General features: G+C 35.4%; 1 pseudogene; it reads left to right on the forward strand.

Moving 5' to 3' along the window:
* The first annotated feature begins 6,527 nt into the window (after nt 1–6,527).
* The window catches only part of LOC127855347 (solute carrier family 23 member 1-like), a 29,224-nt pseudogene continuing 21,162 nt past the window's right edge, over nt 6,528–14,589 (forward strand).

Here is a 14,589-nt window from a genome sequence, read left to right on the forward strand (position 1 = left end):
TTTGTCCCAATTATATCTTGGATGAGTTAGAAAATGGGTTTGATTGCTTTAGAAACATGGCCACCAAGGGGCAGGGCATTTTAACTTATATGGCTATATATGGCTTTAGTAAATCTTTGTTACCACTCTAGAGGCCACATTTATTGTCCAATCTTCATGAAATTTGGTCAGAAGGTTGTTCTCAGTGATATCTTGGATGAGTTCGAAAATGGTTACGTTTGCTTGAAAAACATGGCTGCCATTGGGCGGTGCATTTTTTCTTATATGGCTATTTATGGATATAGTAAAATCTTGTTAACACTCTAGAGACTACATTTATTGTCCGATCTTTATGAATCTTGGTCAGAAGATTCATCAAAATGATATCTTGGACGACTATAAAAATGATGCCGGTTGGTTGAAAACCATGGCCACCAGGGAGCGGGGCATTGTTCCTTATATGGCTATATATGGCTATAGTAAAACCTTGTTAACAATCTAGAGACCACAGTTATTGTTCGATCTTCATGAAACTTGGTCAGAAGATTTGTCCTAGTGATAACTTGAATGAGTTCAAAAATGGTTTCGGTTGCTTTAAAAACATGGACACCAGGGGTCGGGGCATTTTCCCTTTAATGGCTTTATATGGCTTTAGTAAAACCTGGTTAACACTCAAGAGGCCACATTTATTGTCCAATCTGCATAAAATTTAGTTAGAAGATTGGTCTCAATAATATCTTGAATGAGTTCGAAAATGGTTATGTTTGCTTTAAAATATGTCTGCTAAGGGGCGAGGCATTTTTCCTTATATGGCTATATATGGCTATAGTAAAATCTCGTTAACACTCTAGAAGCCATATTTATTGTCCGATCATCATGAAACTTGGTCAGAAGATTTGTCTAAATTATATCTTGGAAAAGTTCGAAAATGCTTCCAGTCGCTTGAAAAACATAGTAACCAGGGGGCGGGGCATTTTTCCTAATATGGACTTATGAATTTTCATGAAACTTTGTCAGAATATTTGTTTGAATGATATTTTGAATGTGTATAAACATGGTTCTGGTTTGTTGAAAAACGTGGCTGCCAGGGTGTTCACTAGTCATGAAAGTTGGTAAGAACATTTTGTTCTAATGACATCTTGGGCTGCACAGAACAGGTCAGTTCCTTCGAATCACATGTGAGCGACTTTGGGCTTTTAAGGCCCTCTTGTTAAAGAGATAAACACTATTAATAAGCCTATGGCTGCGATTGTCCGATCTAGAGCATTTTGAAGACTGAACTGGTGCAGTGACGACATCTTCCACATTGGGAAGGAGGTCGATAGCATTAAAAGACTGAACTGGTGCAAACTGGTGCAGTGCCGACATCTGCCACATTGGGAATGCGGTCGATAGCATTAAAAGACTGAACTGGAGCAAACTGGTGCAGTGCCGACATCTGCCACATTGGGAGGTGGTCTATTGCATTAAAAGACTGAACTGGAGCAAACTGGTACAGTGCCGATATCTGCCACATTGGGAATGCGGTCGATAGCATTAAAAGACTGAACTGGTGCAAACTGGTACAGTGTCGACATCTACCACATTTGGGAGGTGGTCTATTGCATTAAAAAGACTGAACTGGAGCAAACTGGTACAGTGCCGACATCTGAAACATTGGGATAGTGGTCTATAGCATGAAGAAGACTGAACTTGTGCAAACGGGTGCAGTGTCGACATCTGCAACATTGGGAGGGCGATATAGAGAATGAAGAAGACTGAACTGGTGCAAACTGGTGCAGTGCCGATATCTGCCACATTGGGAATGCGGTCTATAGCATTAAGACGACTGAACTGGTGCAAACTGGTGCAGTGCCGACATCTGCCACATTGGGAAGGCGGTCTATAGCATTAAGAAGACTGAACTGGTGCAAACTGGTGCAGTGCCGATATCTGCCACATTGGGAATGCGGTCTATAGCATTAAAAGACTGAACTGGAGCAAACTGGTACAGTGCCGACATCTGAAACATTGGGATAGTGGTCTATAGCATGAAGAAGACTGAACTTGTGCAAACGGGTGCAGTGTCGACATCTGCAACATTGGGAGGGCGATATAGAGAATGAAGAAGACTGAACTGGTGCAAACTGGTGCAGTGCCGATATCTGCCACATTGAACAAGAATCTTAAGTTTTTATTCACCAGGCGGATGTAGTAGGAATAACTGAAGAAAACAAACCCAAAAAACGGGTGAGAGGGTCAATATTTCGAGTTACTTACTGGGGGTCATTCTAGCAATTTGTCAATCCTTAATAAAGTGATATAGGAAATGGAGGTGCACTTGTATTTTTTAGAAATGGTATGGCTGGAGGTAGCATCAAAATCTGAATAATATTTACTGTTTTAAAAACGCTGCTGGTGTGAAGTGTGAAATGGCAATTAAAAACTTATGATTGGTCTAGTGAACAGATAATCAAGTTCTGACCAAGTTGTTTTGAATTAAATGAATTAATGAATGCAATCGACCAAGAAAAGCCTCTTTAAAAGATAATAATGGGTGACATTAATTATAAGGATATAAAGTGGAATTATTGAACATCTTCGGCTCCAGAGACCTGCAGTTGTCATGAAATTATTGAAGCAATCAGGGACTAGCCATTTATTAAGAACTTATAACACTATTCCCCTGTAGGTAAAAGTGACCATATCATTCATTATTGATTGTTAATACAGAGTAAAGTCATTGCGAAAGAAAACTTCTTATTTGATAAAGTAGATTCTGCAATCTCCACAGAGTGGTAGACTGTCAAATGTCAAATGAGTTGATTTTTTGGTGTGCAAAATCTTAAAACGACAAATGAATTAATTTAAGAGACACGATACACACCTAAATATATTCCCCCTTCCTAAAATAGAGTTGAAACTGGATCATCTAAAAAGAATAAACCTGAATGACAAAGAATGCACCTAAGGCTATCAAAAAGAAACGCCGTTCTTGGCAAAAGTAAATGAAAAGAAAAGAACATACTCCATACTCATTTTCAATCTTACACTAGAGATAGAAATTCTGCTACAGGTGAATGTAGAAAACAGGCTGATTTTGAACAAAGTAAATAATTTTTCACAAAAAATATTCCAAACGCCTTTTTCAATTATGCATATACAAAAAATGAAAATTTGATGTTCGAATAGCAAATAAAAAAGAACTGACACTACATCAGCAGGACATGACTGTGAAAGTCTAAGGTGTTAAACGCTTTGTGTAAGAGTGTTGTGAAAGTCTAAGGTGTTAAACGCTTTGTGTAAGAGTGTTGTGAAAGTCTAAGGTGTTAAACGCTTTGTGTAAGAGTGTTTTATGGAGGAAAGTGTTGCAAATTACTTATAATCGCAGTAATTGACAGTCGATACATGATTTAAAGATCTATAAAGAGCAGATTATGAAAATACTTAAACAGACAGACAGACAGACAGACAGACAGTTTATTCAGACTTATACACAAGTACATCGTCTTCATACTTAAGTTTACATATTATTTTCTGTCACGTAACTAGGTATAACAAATAAACATTACATAACATAAATATACATTTAGGAATACAAATACAAATCAACTATCAAAGCGGTAATGAAACTTATGGAACAGTATTATTCAGAATCGTATTTCTTATAACAAGCGCTTCTTTTATATATTTACATACATTGTAAATTACTGATTTGTCACATGAAAGTAATAACTTGTGGAATTTATATACAGATGGGTTTACATAATAAATACGGCTTATAAATTTTTTCCTTAAATCAGAATAACAGCGGCATATACAAATAAAATGGTACTCATCTTCTAAATCCAAGTCATTGCAACATAAACAATAACGTTCATTACGTGGTATGTTATTTTGGGCGTATCTGCCAGTTTGAATTCTCAAAGGATGTGCAGAGACTCTTAGTCTTACAAAAAATAATCGCAGACGTCTAGGAAGTAAGTCTAAATATGTTTCATATTCCAAACAGCTTTTAAAAACTTTATACATATCTAATACCGTACTATTATTCATTTTACCGTACCACTCTTGTTTAAAATTGTCAACAAGTCTACATTTAAACTCGCTAATAAAACTATTAACTCGAACAACGTTTGGATTTTCAAATACATAACCAAATCCAAAATTATTTAACATGCTCTTGACATTTGAGACCCAGTTCGTATAACCTTTATTACAATCGTTCAAGGCTTGTTTGTACACATTTTGCATTATGATATTTTCATTTCTCAAAATTTTAAACCAATATTTAATAATTTTAACAAATCTGTTTATATACAATGGATATCTACCTAATTCTCCATAAACAGCAACATTACATGTATTTATTTTCACCTGCAGCAAGCGTTTGCAAAATTTTAAATGTATACGTTCTATATCATCTGACTTCGTGAAACCCCACACTTCTGAGGCATAATTTAATATAGAACCCACAAAAGAGTCAAATAACTGGCAAAATATTTTCGGTTTTATGTCAAATTCATTGCATTTAAACAATAATGTATTCAATGCTTTAAGGGCTTTACCAACCAAATGTTCTTGGTTTAATTTAAAACTTCCAGTATAATTCAACACCGTGCCTAAATAGTTAAAGTTATCAACAACTTCGATATAATTACCATTGTATGACCATTTTTCATTTTCTTTTAATCCCCCTCTTTTCCGAAAAACCATTATTTTAGTTTTTGCAGTGTTAACATTTAGCCCCCAAGCATTGCAGTATACATACAATTTATCTAAATGTGATTGGACCTCAGCAGGTGACTTGCCTAAAATAGCCATGTCATATAAAACATATAAAGTCCTGTGAAATCATCAGTTCCGTATCAAGTTCATCCAACTGTACTTAGAGAGACTTAAAAATATTTAGTCATACCTTTAGCAAGTAACGATTATATTTAGATGGTGAAGTTGTCGATGCCTGGAAAAATACCTGTGTGAAAGCTTTATTTTTAAAAAAAATTCAAGAGTAGAGGCTTTTATTTACCGCCATAATAGCTTGCCTTGTATTTAGTACAAAATGATGAAAAACTAATCAGAGACCACATTGTTAGCCATATGATCAATAATTTGTTTTCAGACATTCAATATACATTTAGATCTCTTAATATTGTTTGCAATGGCTTCAAGATATGGATACTTTGACTAAATGTTAAGATGATCGATACAGCGTTCCCGGGCCAACACTTTTTAAATACACATCAATGATATTGACAACATGATCGAAAGAGTTCTCCGACTATTTGCCAATGACACAGAGATGTTCTGATTAGCTGAAGTGAACAAATCCAGAGCGAAACTGATAGACTGTCCAAGTTGAATGATACATGGCTACTTAAGTTCACAATACAGCACCCTTCGCTATGGTTTACATAAACCAAATAAAACCTGCTTGCTAGGAGAAGGACCTGATAAACAGAAATACCAAATAATACATTATTCTGTGATCTTGAAATACATGAACTATTATCGACCGACTTAAAATTTAGTGAGAATATTAATTCATGTAAAGAGTATGCTTGGGCTTGTGAAATGACTTTCAACGTATAAGTACAAAACAATTTGGAAAACTCTACAATACCACATATTGAGTATGGAAACTGGATATTGATTGAAAGATAGATATTTAAAGTAAAGAGTGAGTACAAAAAGAGCAACAAAACTAGCCCATATTTTCAAACATTTACCCTACCCGGAAGGATTGAAAGTTTTGAAGATTCCAACATAAGAATATCGTCGTTTTCTTTGACACATGATTTAGGTGTAAAAACTGTTCTATGGCAAAGAAGACATAGATTACACAAAGTTTGTTTTGATCTTAGTCCTTAAACAACAAGATAACATTCACTTAAACTTTAGAAAAAGTCATTTAAGAAAGATTTCAGGAACCACTTCTTTTAACAGAGAATAAGCAATCCAGGCCATCGCTTACAGGATGAAATAGTAACAGTGGTGTCATTGAATATCTTTAAGAACAGATTGTGCATTTTTCATGGCAGATATATTATACCCAGTAATACATGCACATGATAGAACCTAGGTTCCTGACCATGAGTGGCTATAAGAGGTTGAACTAGCCGGTGGTCCTAACCGGATATGTTTTTGTATGCACTGTATCAGTAATCAATAGTTTTTTATGTTGAGATTTATTTTAAATATCTCTTAAAAAGAAGTACTAGTAGTCTTATAATAATATTTAGTTTGGAAAACACACTGATATCGTTTAACATAAAATATATATTATTTTACCTTTAGTTCACCCTCTGACTTGACCTGTACATACTTGAGCAATCATGAATGTTTACTTGTAAAAGCAAAACAAAATCACAAAGTTGCATAAAGCAATCGTTGTTAAAGATTTTTAAGATTGTGTTTCCATATTGCGTTGTTATAACACGTTATGGTGTATGCAATACATGCGCAATACATGTATTATGCCTTATATCATATGAAATGCACATATTTATGTGACCCGAGCTTAACATTATCACGAACAAGACGAAAACAAGAACATCAGCAATCAGATAAAATCAGGACACAATGTACATTGTACTTTCTTACAGTGCAATCTTTTAATAGGGCAATTATCAGCTGCATTTAAACTTGTGAACCTTATGGATTTTTTTACACATGAGTTGTTGTGAATAAATATTTGATAAGTAAAGTTAACTTTTTGAGGATTCATCCAACATAATTTAATGTGTATGAAAATGGTTCTGACTACGTATATGAAACGAATTTACCACGTTTGTCAAAAGCAATTTATCATCAATAATTTACACGAAACCGTCGCGATTTAAACTTTAAACTTTCCGCACTGCAACAATGGCACACGTAAATGACGTGATTGTAAATAACGAGGAAGAAAGTGATCGCGAAGAAGACTTGACGGCTGTTTTAGTACGGATACCGCTTGCCATTGAACTTAAACCAAACGCGGAAGACACTGATAAGACGCGAACAAATGCAGCCGGGAAACCAGACGGACTGAATGATGTCAAGGCCTCGTCGGGAAACCTTACGGGAAGGCACCTGATTTACAGGATAAACGACACGCCACCGCTGCACGTGACTTTCATATGCGGTTTGCAGGTGGGCAAATTATATGCATACTTCAAATGTGTATTCATAAGCATAAAAACAAGTGGACAAGCGATCACAAAATTCGAATGTCACTTTTTATCCCCACGTTTTTCGGAGAAAAAGTGGGGATATTGTGGTGATGTACGTCCGTCCGTCCGTCCTGGCCACCTGCTCCTCCTACACTATTAGCACTAGAACCTTGAAACTTACTTACATGGTAGCTATGAGCATATGTGCGACAGTGACGGAATTTTGATCTGACCCTTGGGTCAAAAGTTAGGGGGGTTGGGGCGGGGCCGGGTCAGAGATTTTCCTGCGACCGCGATTCGAAAAAGGCTCATAACTACTGTGTCCCTTCAGATATTGCTATCATATTTGGTATGCATGTGTATCTAGACACCACCTATCCATGCGCATAATTGTGTTTACCCCTGTGAACTTGACCTTGAACTTTGCGTCAGTTTTTAGGTTTTGAAATCTGCGACCGCGATACGAAAAAGACTCATAAGTACCGTGTCCATTTAGATATTGCTTTCATATTTGGTATGCAAGTGTATCTAGACAACACCTTTCCATGCGCATAATTTTTTTACCCCTTTGACCTTGACCTTGAACTTAGGGTCAGTTTTTAGGTTTCGAAATCTGTGACCGCGATTCGAAAAAGGATCATAACTACTGTGTCCCTTCAGATATTGCTTACATATTTGGTATTCATGTGTATCTGGACAAGACCTTTTCATGCGCATATTTTTTTTACCCCTTTGACCTTGACCTTGAACTCGGGCCAGTTTTCACGTTTTGAAATCTGCGACCGCGATTCGAAAAAGGCTCAAAAGTACTGTGTCCCTTCAGATATTGTTTCATATTTGGTATGCATGTGTATCTAGACAGCACCTTTCTATATGCATACAATTTTTTACCCCTGTGACCTTGACCTTGAACTTGGGGTCAGTTTTTAGGTTTCGAAATCTGCGACCGCGATTCGAAAAAGACTCATAACTACTGAGTCCCTTTAGATATTGCTTTCATATTTGGTATGCATGTGTATCTAGACAACACCTTTCCATGCGCATACATTTTTTTACCCCTCTGACCTTGACCTTGAACTTAGGGTCAGTTTTCAGGTTTCGAAATCTGTGAACGCGATTCGAAAAAGGCTCATAACTACTGCGTTCCTTCAGATATTGCATTCATATTTATTAATCATGTGTATCTGGACAAGACGTTTCCATGCGCATACATTTTTTACCCCTTTGATCTTGACCTTGAACTAGGGCCAGTTTTCAGGTTTTGAAATCTGCAACTGCGATTCGAAAAATGCTCAGAACTACTGTGTCCCTTCAGATACTGCTTTCATTTTTGGTATGCATGTGTAGCTTTACAGCACCTTTCCATGCGCATACAATTGTTTACCCCTGTGAACTTGACCTTGAACTTGGGGTCAGTTTTCAGGTTTCAAAATCTGCGACCGCGATTCGAAAAAGGCTCATAACTACTGTGTCCCTTCAGATATTGCTTTCATATTTGGTATGCATGTGTATCCAGACAACACCTTTCCATGCGCACAAATGTTTTTGCACTTATGACCTTGACCTTGAACTTGTGGTCAGTTTTCAGGTTTTGAAATCTGCGACAGCGATTCGAAAAAGGCTCATATCTACTGTGTCCCTCCAGATAATGCTTTCATATTTGGTATGCATGTATATCTGGACAACACACTATGGGCATAAACAATTTTACCTCTGTGACCTTGAACTTGGGGCCAGTTTTCAGGTTTTGAAATCTGCGACAGCGATTCGAAAAAGGCTCATAACTTCTGTGTCCTTTCAGATATTGCTTTCATATTTGGTATGCATGTGTATCTAGAAAACACCTTTCCATGCGCATAAAATGTTTGACCCATGTGACCTTGACTTTTAACTTGAGGTCAACGTTCAGGTTTCGAAATCTGCGACTGCGATTCGAAAAAGGCTCATACCTGCTGTGTCCCTTCAGATATTGCTTTCATATTTGGTACGCATGTGTATCTGGACAAGACATTTCCATGCGCATCAAATGTTTTACCACTATGACATTGACCTTGAACTTCGGGTCCGCGTTGCGATTTTGAAATCTATTATGTGGTTATCTACCCAGTCAGAAGAAGTGCAAGCATTTTCACCGGATAAAAGAATTATTCAACAATGAAGCTTGGGTATTTAAAACGCATATAGTGTTACACAGTAGTGGCGCAGAGATGTATTTATTAGTAAAGTGTTTGTGTTAACTCATCGGTGAAATGGTTTAGCTCATCCATCTAATGTTTATGCAAGGGATTATAAAATATTGGCGCAAATGGACACCTGTATATGAGAGAAGAGATAGAATGCAGTCAAGCACAAAAAGCATGAGAAACTCATGGAATAGAGCCTCAAGAATCTAAAAAAGGGCTGAAACTTTCAATTTGTTCAATTACACCTTTAGACTCATTACTGAAAATCTGTAAAAATGTTCAAGTGGGAAAAATGTGAGAAACAATTTAAAGCAAGATGGACTTTGAACAGGCACAGCAAAGACAGACATGAAATTCAACATGTTCATTGTTGTGTACAAAATTGCGATAGAAAATTTCTGAGACGCTACTATTTAGTCAACCATTTAACCTCAAAACATAACTTTTCCAAAACAGAAGCAAGAAGATTGGCTATAAGAGAGCATCTTCAGCCATCTCATAAGTCATTCCAATGAGGATGACATGTACATAATGGACGTCAGTGAAGTTGATTCAGTATTAGATTTGTTAGGAGAGCAGGATGAGGAGGAGAAATTAGTCTATAAATTTTCACTCATTTTCTAGGTTATTTTACATTGACTTCTTTATACTGAACATCTCTTATGACAATACGGTCAATCTCAACTATGCATGGCCTGATTACCAACCTTGGGGCGCCCCTGGGTCAAACATGCGGCGTGGGGATACGCGTCGGCCTCTGTCGCGCCATTTCTAGTTAAGTATTGATTTAATACACAAATATCGACTGTTCTTGGTTCAACGTTTTGCAAAGTGTATTTCATTTATACAAAAAACGTGAGATGTCACATATGGAAGTGCTTATTTTGTGTTTATGTTGGTTTGTATTGTGCTGTATTGTGCTGTCGTGTACTGTTTGGGCAATCGGTCACTTGCCTTAAATAAAGGACCAACTAATTGTTTATAATGAGAATTCAATACTGCTCCAGCAGCTGGAGTTTCACTTTTTTAATTATATAATATCTTGCTTGATACGCGTGTTTTATTTATTACACATGAATCGATTTTTTTGTTAACAGCCCACATGCTGCTCTGGCTGCTCTGTTATGCGAAAAATCGCTTTTACTAACCATACTACATTTTAAAAGTCAAAGTATTCGAACAGTTGGTATTACGTTTTGTGTGTGTGTAACGTTTCTATTAAACGTGCTTTAAAATAAATGTTGCTGTATGTAGATAACGTGATTTTAAAGGGGAGAAGGGGCAGTATGATACGCCAGGGAATGAAAAATGTGATGAAAACAGGACATAATCAGTTTTGGGTAGGGTTGAGAAAGGCATAGGTGTCAGAGACATTATTGATCGTCTTTTAAACAGTCAGATACTGAATATAGCACACGCAGTACCGGTAAATGTATTACTACGGTAACAAATAATAAATTGCTATTGACACTGAAAACATTGATCCATGAATGTAAATCACATGTCACAATTGTACAAGCAGATCATCGCGACACGTTTTCCTTATAAGTGAGCTAGCAGGTTGTAAAACGTTATGTTTAGACTTTAACAGTTTTGTGAAATGAAGTTGCGCGGTACGGTACGTCAACTAACATGCGCATGAATTTTCAGCCTGACAATTGACATGGTGGTGTATAAAATAAACAACGTTTCCCAACAATTAAGTATGTGGCCCAGGAAGCTTATATACGCGCCATCGACTTCGGTGCTATGGCAGCGTCTGTCCTTGAATACAGGTCAACTTTTTACCAAGGCTCGCAAACACATCAGCCACAAGCTAATAGACAAAGTCATTTTCTTGCCCAAATGAACACTTTTGTTTTGTGAATGTTCTGCATGTATGTTCGCTGATTTGTTTGAACTATGCGATCATGTTGCACTAGTTAAACAATTATTTTAAAACATTTGGTATTAAGTTAATTTTAGTTAAAAAATAAAACAGAATGAACAAAGAAACACAACATTTATATGAGCGATGCGACGTGAACGTAATATAAGCTGCCAAACCAAAAAGAAATAAATTACTGACACGTGAAAATGAACATTGCGTGGTTCGTATATGCTTTTACACAAGAAAAAACCCAACTAAATCAAGCTTTCATTTGTCTTAGCTCTTTACAACCGTTTTAAAACAATCGCATTAAAAATATTTGTTATGAAATAATACTATTTCGGACGCCCAATTCGGATTTCGGAAATGGCGGTCTACGACAGATGCAATATTTGTTCTTCATTCTCTTGTTCAAAACTATTTATTTGAAAATAAGAGATTGTATTTTATTTTTGTGGACATAATGAAATGTTTTGATACTATATATAGAAATGCATTATTGTTAAAAATGTATAAATGTGGCATACAGGGTAAAATTCTTAAAATTGTTCGAAACATATATCAAAAAGTTAAATCTTGTGTTAAGTCATTGTCTTCATATTCTGACTATTTTTCTTACGCAGTGGGGCTCCGACAGGGCGAAGTTATGTCACCCTTATTATTTTCTTTGTTTGTAGAAGATCTTGAGTTGTTTTTACAAAATGATTTACAATCCGGATTGAATATTGACGACATTGTATTGATTTTACTGTTATTTGCTGATGATATGGCTATTGTAGGTAAATCGCCCGATGAAATTCAAAATCATTTAGATAATCTATATTATTATTGTAATTTATGGGGATTAAAAGTAAATACAGAGAAAACAAAAACTGCAGTATTTCGGAAAAGAGGCGGATTATTGCCAAATGAAAAGTGGACCTACAATGGTCATGACATTCAAGTTGTGAATGATTTTAACTATCTTGTTGGGTTTTTTTATACTGGGAGTTTCACATTGAATCAGGAACACCTAACGGGTAAAGCATTAAAAGCAATGAATATTTTATTGTCTAAATGTAATGACTACGATTTAAAGCCGAAGATATTTTGTCAATTATTTGATGCATTTGTTGGTTCCATTTTAAATAATGCTTCGGAAGTCTGGGGCTATACTAAATCTAAGGAACTTGAAAGAATCCATTTGAAATTTTGCAAACGATTATTAAAGGTAAAACTTAACACATGTAATGCATGTGTTTATGGTGAACTGGATAGATATCCCATTTATAAACATAGATATGTCCGTGTCATTGAATATTGGTTTAAGATATGTAGATCTGAAAATATCATTATTAAAACCATATAAAACTTGGCCGTCTCAGATTGTCATAAAGGCTGTCATAATTGGATATTTAATTTAAAAAAATGTTTGATGACCATCGCTTTAGTTATGCATTTGATGATATGAATACTATTAATATTAAGATTAACTCATTTGTAGAGGAATTCAAACGCAGAGTTTATGATAACTTTACATAGGACTGGTATAGAACCTTAAATAATAGTTCGATGTTAGATGTTTATCGAAATTTTAAAATCGAGTTTGAATATGAGGCCTACTCAGACATTTGACCAAAAAGTTTGAGATACTTTTTCACCAGATTAAGATTGTCAGCCCACCCACTACATATTCAAACCGGTCGTTATGCAAGAGACGTTGCTAGAAATCAGCGTTACTGCATGTGTTGCAATTCGATCGATATTGAAGATGAATTTCATTTTATTTGCATTTGCACGGCGTTTAAAAACATAAGAAAAAAATACATAAAAACATGTTATTACAAAAGGCCATCTATGTATAAATAATATTTAAGTTTACTGCAATCGACTAATAAAATTGAACTTATAAAAGTATGTCTTTTTGTAAAGGAATCACTTGAAGTTCGAACATCTATTATTAACGCAATAATGCTTTAAATGTTCATCCTCTTTTCATTTTTCTTTTTTTCCCTTTTTTCTGTCTTTGTTGTTTTTATATTTAATTTACTTTGTTAGCTAAGTAAATAATTTGTAAATACGTGTAAAACTTTGTACCTATTACAATTGACATTGTACTGTTTTCATAATGTGTTGTTGACGATGTACATTGTACAAGTCAAAATAAACTGTCTGTCTGTCTGTCTGTCTGTCTGTCTGTCTGTCTGTCTGTCTGTCTGTCTGTCTGTCTGTCTGTCTGTCTGTCTGTCTGTCTGTCTGTCTGTCTGTCTGTCTGTCTGTCTGTCTGTCTGTCTGTCATTTACAACATTATTCAAATAAAATGTTAGAATACATATTTATTAAGAAACTGATATGATACCAAAGCAAGAGATCTCAAATTACTTTCGTTTCTAATGATTACATGAACAAGCCATATGACATTTTTCATGTATGTACATGTTGACTCCTAACGGGTTTTTGGTTAAACGGTTAATAGCTAATTACGGCAAAAGGTTAACCGGTTAATTTTTTTTGTAACCTCTTGCATCCCTAGTTTAAAGGTTAAAAAACCTCGCATGTTAATGTAAGAACGTGACAGTAGAATACTAACATATGCATAGACGTTTTTATTGTGATCTATAAAAAAAATCCGCTTGTAACAAATTCTACTTTCACATTAAAAAAAGATTATACAAAAATATTTTGTTTAAAGATGTAAGCGTGGTCCAAGCATGTATGTGATCGTAACCTCAGTATACGGCTGTTCGAGTGTGTTCGCATAAACATGTATCGGATGTCATAAAGATTTCTTTTTCATATTTCACGCGTGAACGATAAAAATTTAAAGCGAATTAACTGGCTACATGTTCGTTCGGAAAATAGTGTAGTAAACATAAACATCAGTAAAAAGCTTTTAGGATGCATCAACAGTTTTATAAAGTTGACAGTTTCGCATTGCGTTTAAAGCCTCTATATAACGCTCAAAATCAACGGAAATTTCGTTAAGAATTTCGTAAAATAAAATTAACACCTAAACAATCAGTGTTCCTTATAGCAATAGCCACCATTTCAACGCTAGATGTGGTATGATTACATAGATTTTTGTAGATACAAACTGCGCGTTTTTATTTATTTGTGACACAATTAATTCCATTTTGTTTTCCAGCGAATATATATATTCATACCACACACGAACACTAAAATGGTACAATGTTAGTGTTCATGTGAAGTATGAATATACATAGTTGCGGGATATCAAAATGGAATTAAATATGCAAAACAATGATAAAAACGAGCATGTTGTATCCACAAACATCTATATAACAATACCACATTTGGCGTTGAAATTTCGGCAATTGCCATAAGGATAACTGATTTTTAATTGTTTAACTTTATTTTACGAAATATTGAACGAAATTTTCGTTGATTTTGAGTGTTATAGAGGCTTTAAAGGCCAATACTCGTT

The sequence above is a fragment of the Dreissena polymorpha genome, chromosome 13, assembly GCF_020536995.1.
Source record: "Dreissena polymorpha isolate Duluth1 chromosome 13, UMN_Dpol_1.0, whole genome shotgun sequence".
Taxonomy (NCBI): domain Eukaryota; kingdom Metazoa; phylum Mollusca; class Bivalvia; order Myida; family Dreissenidae; genus Dreissena; species Dreissena polymorpha.